At 39.0% G+C, this 9,109-nt stretch overlaps 1 long non-coding RNA gene across 1 annotated transcript; it reads right to left on the reverse strand.

Annotated features, from left to right (window-relative positions):
* On the reverse strand, positions 44 to 8,520 carry LOC110394270. The gene is made up of 3 exons (XR_002435487.1): positions 8,241 to 8,520; positions 5,655 to 5,772; positions 44 to 1,811 (listed from the first exon to the last, which is right to left on the reverse strand). It is a non-coding gene; the product is annotated as an uncharacterized LOC110394270 (long non-coding RNA).

The raw sequence follows: 9,109 nt of genomic DNA on the forward strand, positions 1-9,109 counted from the left end.
CTAAGCTGAAGGCTCAAACTTCCAGAGTCAGGCCAGAGAAGAAGACAACCTTTCTCTTGCAACATGATAACACCAGGCTCCATACCCATTTGAAGACCATGGAGCACATTGCCTTGGCTAGACTGTCCTACCACATCTACCGTATAAGCCTGGATTTGGTGCCTCCTTGACTTCCATCTGTTCAGGCCAATGAAAGATGAATGGCGTGGGCAACATTTTCCCAGCAAAGATGCTATCGTAGCAGCTCTGAAACAATGGTCCACCTCCACTGGTGCAGATTTTTCCGAGTGTGGCATACAAGCTCTTGTTCATTGCTGGCAGGAATGCATAGCTAACAGTGGTGACTCTGTCGGAAACTGTGTTTTGTAGTAGAGAATTTGCTCTGTCAAATAGTGTTATTGTGCTCTTTGTATCTGTTGTGGTTTCCATTTAAATAAATAGGAGGTAATACTTTTCAGAATGACTTACATATATGTCAAAAATCATATTAAAAGAACATTGCAGTTACAAAGTCAATCACTCAAAACTGACAACCTTCCAAGATTTCACATACAATTGTATTTCAGTCCCCTTGGCATGCACATTGCATGCAGGAATGTGAATGACACGAGTATTTTTTCTTGAAGCCACTTCCTGATTGAGTGAACAGAACAGACACTAATTATTATACACACAAATGTTCAATATTTTGTTTAATTCTAGCTGACCTCTCTGAGGCACCAGATCTTATTTACCAACCTGTTCAAGATTTGCTGCAAAGACTGAATTATGAATGTCTGATGACTTTTCTGTCATGCCATCCTTGAACTACCTGAGTGATTTGCAAACATGAAATTAATCCTCATGAAATGCATGTGATTTTGTGAATGGATGAGTTTCCCCACATTATCACAGGTGAAGATCAAAGGCATAAGGAGATTACATAACAATAACCTGGAAAATAGTAGTTATTAAGTAGCTTCACTTAAATAATCATTGGTAATTTACATTCCACCACATCTGTTCTATTTCTACCTCCAAATTATTGTTTCTACCTACAAATTATGTTACTTCTCTAAATTGTTGGAGCTTTGCAACAAAATGGAAAGACATGTTTATTTTTAAGACAATGGAAAAAGCTACACATTTCTCCCTAAACTTGTTTTCAGGTTAAAAAAAGAAAGCAAACAAAAACTGTTTTTTTTTCTCTGAAACTTTAGATACAAAAAATTCAGTGAGATGCATTCTCCCAGTATGTACATTATCAGTCCAAATAACACATAGCTGACAAGTGTATAGGCAACAGGACCTTGCGATGAAAAGTGTCAAGCAAGCTTAACTATAGCAGCATTCAGAGCTTCACCTATAATTAATACCTCCTATGAAGAGACTCCCTATAAACCAGATGAGGCAGGCAGTGCAATGACTCTAAATACCTACACAAAAAAAATCTAGGCTGCATTAAGAGGTCTTATTCATTTCTTTGATGATCTGAAACAAACAGGCATCAAATGATTTATACCACGTAATCAGTGTTAAAAATCAGAGCACAGTATCTGAACACAGCACAGAGGCAAAACTGAACATCTAATCCCTCTTTCACATTCCCACACATGATGCAGTAAGTTGGTGAATCATAATTGCATAAGGAAGCCAGAGTGGAAAACTTCACTTGCAAACAAACTACTTCTCCCCAGCTAGCTAGGCTCTGAAGAAATACCTGACTTTGGCCCAGCCAGTTTTGCTGTGGTGAGTCATGGTGAGATGGTGAGATCTGTCCTGATACAGCCAACAAGAATTACCAGACACTTCTGCAAGTGGTTGACATTATTCTGTGAAAGAGAAGACAAGAAAGGAAAAAATATTGTCTTACTCTGCTAGTGTTTCTAAAGCCAGTTTTTGTCCAATTTGGTTGTTATGTACCTATGGATTGAAGGAGTAAATTACTGCTCTATCGTAGTACATTTATTCAACGTACCATGATGTACTGTATTCCAATAAATATATAAGAAATCCTTGATGATTTGGAACTCTGAAGTACGCTACTGTACTTAGAAGAATCACTAAATAATAGTAAAACAAAATATGTCTTTAGTTGAATAACTATTTTAACCCCCATCCCATGGGGAAACAGAAGGAAGCATATGAACAGTTAACGTGATTTTATGGAAATGAAGACCAACACATTCAACTAGCTAGTATTTTTTTTCCCTTATTCAAATCAGAAAAATATTTTTAAGCGATCATTTACATTTTCAAGATTGTCTTGACATCTGTTGTTAAAAAGCACAATGAAAGACATACTTCTGTCAACAAACACTGATAAAATATGGTAACACACTGTTTTTCTCTGCTGCAGAACTGCCAAGTAATAAGGATTTGCATGACTAAGCTTCTACTATGCTGACATATGCAGAATTCAGGAACAGCCATTGTTTCTGGTTTGACAACACTTAGAAAAAAAATACTCCTTTCACTCTCCTCTAGGACAAGATGAACGGTATCGTTCAAACAAATCAATCTTTAAACGGACATTTAAATGCTGAGTTCTCTTAAGCAGAGACACTTGGGTAGCAACCTTATTATGTGAGCTAAAGGTCACTTGGGATTTGATTCACACTTTCAGACACACAGTATTTCATTTGGCATGTCTTTACTCAGAAACTGCCACACCATTTGGAATCGACATCTTCTAACCAAAGTGTTTAAATAAGCTCCTTCAAGAGCCTATACAAAACTCCCGAATCTTTGATCAATATATTGGATCTAAACAATATCCAATAAAAGCAAAAAATATTGACAAACATTTTCAAACATAGGTATTCAAGGTTAGTTTCAAGCCAATAATTACTGTTGGCATACTTTGCTCTGGGAGCAGCAACTGAAGGTCCAAAATGACTTACAGTGACTGACAGGTGTCCTGCTGCCCTGGAAAATATTACTTATCAGCTTAATTTTAGGCATAGATTTTAAAAAGTTGCTGTCTTTCAGAATTAATTTTCTCTATGTGTTTACTCAGCACCTTACATTGTACTCCGCAATATATCCCAAGTTAGATTTTGATGTAGATCACAGTAAAATGTAAAGAAAGTGAAACTCTGGACTAAGGCCCCCACTGGTAATAAGGCACCATTTCCTTCCTTTATACCTAATCCATACCAGAACCTACAGCATCCGTCTACTCAAATGGCCATAAACTCAAATGTGAGTTTCTCCTACCCATCTACAAAATACGAAGTCAGACATATCTCTATCATTTCTACCAAAAAACTCAGTCTGCTTTTAAAGATAAAGCTGCCAGTTGCAAAATGTTTTGAAACTGGCTACCAGAGTATGCCATCTCTTACTTAAACCTTGTGCAATCTCCCAGGTAGTGTGCACAGCCTGAAGAAGTCTGCAAGAAAGCATTTCCAGGGAAAGCTTATGAAGCCCCCATTTGGAAAGACGCAGGAAGGGAACTAGTACTCATTCTCTGAATTACTATGCAGGAACTAGCTGAGGAAAGGAGAGAAAACGGGCTGCCCAGTACTTGAACCAAACACACAAGGAGCTATTTCAGGCAGTACAGGTTTTCATGCTGCGCTCATGAGTTACACACATCAATCTCCAGCTCTTGCAAGAACCAAATAGACTTTGCATGGTGAGCCCAGCTCAGCTGGCTATTACAACTATTGATAAACAAATTCTTAAAGCTACTAGAACAGCAATTAAAGCATGTGGGTGGGAGGGAGAGGCTAATGCCACACAGTCCGAAAGCACTGCTAGTGCCAAGGCACATTTGACACCTTCTTGCTGTATTCTGGATAAACTTTCATTCATAGTAATCACTGGCAGCCATTTGCAGCTTACTTCTGTAAGTAATGAACCTTAAATGATTGTGCTATCTGCCTCCTTCCATCTGTTTACCTCTTCCCACTCCCTCCCTCTCAGGAAACTTTCTGAGCTGTTGGCCAACCCAAATTAGTGATTGCTCTGAGGGAAAAGCAGGCAGAGCTCAGCTGTTACACTTGGCAGCAACTAATTGGCCAGCTCGTACTGGGCATGCATGGAGCTAAGCTAGACAAAATGCACACCCGGCTTTATCTAATGGCATGCTGTAGAATAAATGGGGAAAGGTTATGATAGTTCTCCGAGAGGGAAAGGTACAAAGGACACACCAAGCCAACAGAAAGCACTTTTTATGAGTTCCACTGCTCACAGACTGACTTCATTCGAGTGGTGATTCTCTCCTGTCCATTCTGTTTGCATTTGATGTGAATTTACTTAAACCACTGTTGATGTCAGAAATGCACAGGGAAAAATGCAGTGACAGAAAGACAGATTTGCTTCTCTAGTCACCTACCAGAGGTGACCTGGAACAATCAAAAGATGGAGATGGCATTAGAAATAGAAACAAACAAACAAAAAAAATACAGATCTAGAATAAGGAAGTAAGCCACAGTGCAAATCTCTCATAAGAAATTATGCAGGCACATATAAAACTAGGATTATTTTCTGCTTGTATTATTCTCAGCAAATTGCTGTGAAAAACAATTTCCCTTAAAACTCATCAGTTACTATCAAGTATCCGGAAGAAGATACGCATTTCCTTCCTGTCTCTTCATTCCCTTCCAGGACAACTCTCATGAAGTAGAGAATCCTTCGTACTAAGATTTAGGCTGAGAAACCCACACTCACAATCATAAGAAAATCAGATTAATAAGAATGGAATTAACCTATGAATTAATAATTTGGTAATACTGTCTTCCAGATTAATGTCTCTTGGATTGTCTGATGAATGCTGCAGTTAAACTTTCTTTTGATCCTCCTACAGTGGAAAATAGAAAGGATGTGATGGTGGGGGTGGAAAGATAATTATGCTCAAGAAGATGAGAGAATCTTATCCATAGTAGGAAGGTGAAGCTCAAATAGTTCCCTCTCAAGACTCCTACTACCACGTAGTGATGCCAGTGTGGTTTAGCCAGTTTCAATTTAGTGAGTGTTCTCATGCTCTTGCAATACCTGGCATATGGTGAATGTACTGAGACTTGTAAAAAACAGTGATTCATTGTTAATCATTCAGAAAAGAGTCAGAGAATCGAGGTAAAGCTGTATTTTCAGAAAAGCACATCTACTCCCCAATTGTTATCTGTTTTATGAGACAGAAATAGCAGGTGAGGCTGAGAACAGAATCTGGACCATCATTTATTTTACAAAATTTTGGGGAGTGCCATTTACTTCAACCCATGCTTAGTCTTTGCATTATTATGTGTAGAGAGCTATGGAGATTCAGTAAGTGACCCCAAGGTTAGGAAGATCTTCTGGCATCAACTGTACACTTTTCAGTCGTGGACTTCATCTTAAATGAGTAACATTACACACTGGCTGAATTGCATCTGTTCTCTTTTGCATTGTAAAAGCTGAATTCTGATTTCATGGTTGTGGCACATATGTTTTTCACAGAACAATTGCACAGTACCTATCCCAGAAAAGTATTAATATGTATTTGCATAAGGAACATTTCAAATAACTTTTTTAATTGAAAACTTGGCATTTTACTTTCCCACCTGTGATTTTCCATAGTTAAATCTCAAGGTCTGAATTTCACACTTCAATAACTCAGACGGGCTATTTTACCATTGAAAAAGAAGAAGAAGAAAAGGCATGTTAATTGCTCATCTTGTTTAAAATCTCACCTTGTTTAAAACAGCTTCAGTGCAGCTCCAAGCTTAGCAGAAGTGAAGGTCAGACCCAGCAATTCCTGCCACTTTCTTCCTGCTCATCAACTCTCTCTAGCACCACCAAAGAAGAAACCTAGAAGACAAGCCAGCCGGTGTGAGGTTGACCCTATGGGAAAAGTGGAGCAGAAAGGGCAGGTACAGCACACAGAGAATAGGTGGATTGAAGAGGATGAGCAGGTTTTTGATGAGTTAGGATGCAGTTTGGAGGGAGCACACAGTGGGAAATACGGAGAGGAGACCTAAGAAGTGAACACATGCATAGCTGTGTAATGGGAGCCTGAAATGAAAGGATGAGCAAAACCATCTATTTGTTAAGCACTGAAGCAGAGAACCTGCCCTGTGCTAACCCTGGAATAACACAGACAGGTCCTCCAGCCTCGTTACTATTCCCTGTGAGAGCATAGCATTTCTGTGCCAAGTTATCAGTGCATCGAAGGCTCAAAGCAGAGCAGTTGCCAGGCTGCCCTTGGGAGCAAATGCAATAGCACCAGAAACTCTCTTAAAAAGGTACTAGCCTTGCACTGGGAAAAGATCATCTCCCAAGAGACTACATGACCACATGCAGCGATTACAAAATTCAGAGCTAAGGATTATAAAATCTTGGATTATCTGGGCAAGGCCTCATGAATTCTGGGAAGCTTTGGATGTGAAACCATACTTAGTTGGTCTCAGCTTACTTCTGCCATAAATCAGTACTGGAGAAACATCACCAAAAGTTAAACAATATTGTAAATCCTGTTGTTTGGCTTCTCTTCATTACTGCACAATACATATAGCAGCAAAGACATTGCATGAAAATGCACAATTTTTAAAAATAATCTTAAAATTGTTTTCCTCCCCCTACTTCATCAGTTACATTAATAATACCATCAATACGCCAGAAGACAGACTTTAAGTAAGTGATATCTAAGCTTATTTTCAACAAATTAAAAGAAGCCAATAAATTAAGGTGTCGAATACAGGCCAGGTATAAAGTCCATCTAGGCTAGCAAAAGTGCTAGTAAAGATGACTACGTTCAGTTTCCATGTGCAGAGTACTGGCTGTATTTCTTTGTATTTTGTTAACAATGCAAAATATTGAGGGCATTGTTTAAACATATTTTCCAAAGAATACAAGAACAGTTGGAAAATGAAGAGACAGATTATGTGATAGGGACGAAGTTTACATTTACATCAATTATTCACACTGCACCTCCTGGCTCTCTGGAAAATGTAGAAAGCAGTCAAGAGAGTTACATGGGGCAAGACAGCAAGAAGCACATAAGGCTGGGTTTGTTCAAAAGTGCTTCCACAAAAGAAACAGCCATAGGACTACCCAATCCAGCCTCACATCTGCTTCCAATTTTATAGTCTTCTGTGTGTTTGATGAAAATCCAATTTTTCCCAAAAGGAATTGCAGCAAAGTTGAGTAAAGAAAGGTCTATTGATAAATCTAATGGACCTTTTAAAGAGTGTGATGCTTCAGGGGTTTGGGGGTGGGGGCAGAGGGAACCTGTTTGTCTCATAATGTTGTGTTGCAGCTCTAAAGCTCTCTTTCTAACCTAAGAGGCAGTCTATCTGGCAGCTTATTTAGAGCAAGACTGAACTAGAGCCTCCAAGCTAGCTCCTTTTTCGTCACGGTCCCTAAGCATCTTAGGAACTCGCCTCAAACCAAGCAGACGCAGACTGAGATTTTTTTTTTTTTTAACTGAATGTTTTTAAGCAACGTGAGGCAGTGCATGTCCAAATTCATTTGACACCAACAAATTCTTTTGACACCCTCTCCAAAGAAAGCAGCAAACAAATAGTAATACTTCAACGATAAATAGTGCTTATTTTCTTACGCTTCTTTCGTAGATACTCAAGAAAATTCTTTATCCTACAAAGAGCTCTACTTAGCCCTTCTGGTTATGTTACCCCTACCTATGGGCTAGTTCTCATTCCAGCTACTTATACTGAGGAACTCTCGGCCCTTTCAAAGCGAACAGAATTTTGCTACAGAACTCAACAGGGACAAGACACACTGCTCCCGTTTCAAGGCACTCAAAAACTTCGGGGTCTTGTCTGCCATCAGCCCACTATTTTCCCCTCTGCAGCCTTGCTGTCAGAAACAGAGCCCAGGCCAGACGGGCAAACCCCCAGTAGCGATCCTACAGAGACATAGCTTTTCAGGGCAACATGAAAGGTACTACATATTGCCATCCAGCATAACCGGGCCAGAAATCTGACTAGCGTAAGGGTACAAAGTAACACTGAAGTCAGACGACCTGTGCTCATTAATGTCAAGGCTTAATTTCAACCATTAAAAAGTGAACTGTCAGCTAAACTACGCTCTGTGAACTCTTGCAGGATTTCCTGCCTTCTTAAGTTACTCATGTGCAGTTTACCTATGAGGCCAGTCTGAATGCATGAATTGAAAATGAAATGCATTTCTAGAGACATGGGATAAACTGCCTACATTACGTGCTGCCTCCGCTGTAGAATAAACAAACAAACAAACAAATAAATAAAATTGAAATACAATGCTTTTAGTGTAAAAGCACATCTATGCTCCTAACTCACCTGCGCGGAGGAAAGGCACGGTGCTCTCTGATGAGAAAGGAAGACAAGGCGAACAACAAAACAAAGGCCTCAGCGCTCATCTTCCTCTTTTTCTAATGTAAATCTACAGGAATTGTGCAAGTCAACCTGCTGCTTAAGAGTGACAAACATCCAAACAGCCCAATAACTTTTTCTTTTCTGCAGCCAAGACAAAGCCATTAAGGATGCGATACTAGTGCTAATTTACTTAACATAATTCCTTATTTGAGCACCTGTCTGGGGGTATGCGGAAGCCCTGGGACTGGATAATCCACAGAATGATCTTTAATCAGACAGTAATATCAGGTGCTAATAGCTCTGATAAAGGGGATGTTTAACCCAACTGTTAACACAAAGGCGTGTCTACCATAACGACTATTTCAACAATGCATTTGCCAGTCTCATTAATTAAAACTAATTCCTTGCAGGCCACAGAAAACACAAAGTAAGCCCACATGGAAAAATGTCTAGGTTCTACCATGACAAATCACATTAAAGGAAAAAAAAAAAAAAAGAATTAAAAGGAAATTATCCCAAGGCAATGACATTTGTCTCAGAAAATATACTCTTTGGAAATTCTCAAATTGTAAATTCACAGCAAAGCTAAAAAGGCTTTTAATAGAGCCTTTTAAATGAGTAACTATATGTCTGTGGTTATGTCTTGTGACTACATACTAGTCATTAAAAGCTTCTAATAAGTCAAATACAAAGCACTGAGCTTTGCTAAAGGTCCTGATGTGATAATTATTTACATATCATTCAGATAAAAGTCCAAGATGAGAGTGGTTTAAGTAAAGCAGCATAGTTTGTAAATCTCCTAGACAGGCTAGAAGGATTTTCTGCCTTTTTTT

This window comes from Numida meleagris, chromosome 2 (assembly GCF_002078875.1).
Source record: "Numida meleagris isolate 19003 breed g44 Domestic line chromosome 2, NumMel1.0, whole genome shotgun sequence".
NCBI classification, from domain to species: Eukaryota; Metazoa; Chordata; class Aves; order Galliformes; family Numididae; genus Numida; species Numida meleagris.